The sequence below is a fragment of the Arachis duranensis genome, chromosome 4 (assembly GCF_000817695.3).
Source record: "Arachis duranensis cultivar V14167 chromosome 4, aradu.V14167.gnm2.J7QH, whole genome shotgun sequence".
Lineage (NCBI taxonomy): Eukaryota > Viridiplantae > Streptophyta > Magnoliopsida > Fabales > Fabaceae > Arachis > Arachis duranensis.
Window position 1 is genome coordinate 71,368,591 of NC_029775.3, and position 1,012 is coordinate 71,369,602.

The window sequence follows — 1,012 nt, forward strand, 5'->3', positions numbered from 1 at the left end:
GGCAAGGCTAGCTTTTCCTCATCTTATTTGCCATCTATGTTACTCAGCTGGAGTTATCATAGAAGGAGACATCCTCATTGAAGAGGATAAGCCCATCTCCAAGAAGAGGATGGAGCAAGAAAGAGAGACCCTCCACGGATCTCAAGAGATACATGAGGAAGCTCATCATCAAGAAATCCCTGGGATGCCTTAAGGGATGCACTTTCCTCCCAACAACTATTGGGAACAACTCAACACTTCCCTAGAAGATTTGAGTTACAATGTGGATCAATTAAGGGTTGAACATCAAGAGCATTCCATTCTCCTCCATGAAATTAGAGAAGATCAAAGAATCATGAGAGAGGAGCAACAAAAACAAGGAAGAGACATTGAGGAGCTCAAGCACTCCATAGGATCTTCAAGAGGAAGAACAAGCCGCCATCACTAAGGTGGACCCGTTCTTTAATTTCCTTGTTCTTTATTTTTCTGTTTTTCGAAAATTATGCTTGTGTTTATCTATGTTTGTGTCTTGTGATCATTAGTATCTTAGTGTCTATGCCTTAAAGTTATGAATGTCCTATGAATCCATCACCTTTCTTGAATGGAAAATGTTCTTAATTGAAAAAGAAAAGAATTGCATGAATTTTGAATTTTATAACAGTTTAATTATTTTGATGTAGTGGCAATATTTTTGTTTTCTGAATGTATGCTTAAACAGTGCATATGTCTTTTTAATTTGTGGTTCATGAATGTTGGCTTTTGAAAGAATGATGAAAAAGGAGACATGTTACTGAGGATCTGAAAAATCATAAAAATGATTCTTGAAGCAAGAAAAAGCAGTGAATACAAAAAAAAAAGAGAAAGGGAAAAAATTTTCGAAAAAAAAGAGAAAGAAAAAGAAAAAAAAAAGAGAAAAAGAAAGAAAAAGAAAGAAAAAAGAAAGAAATAAAGTTGTGATCCAAGGCAAAAAGAGTGTGCTTAAGAACCCTGGACACCTCTAATTGGGGACTCTAGCAAAGCTGAGTCACAATCT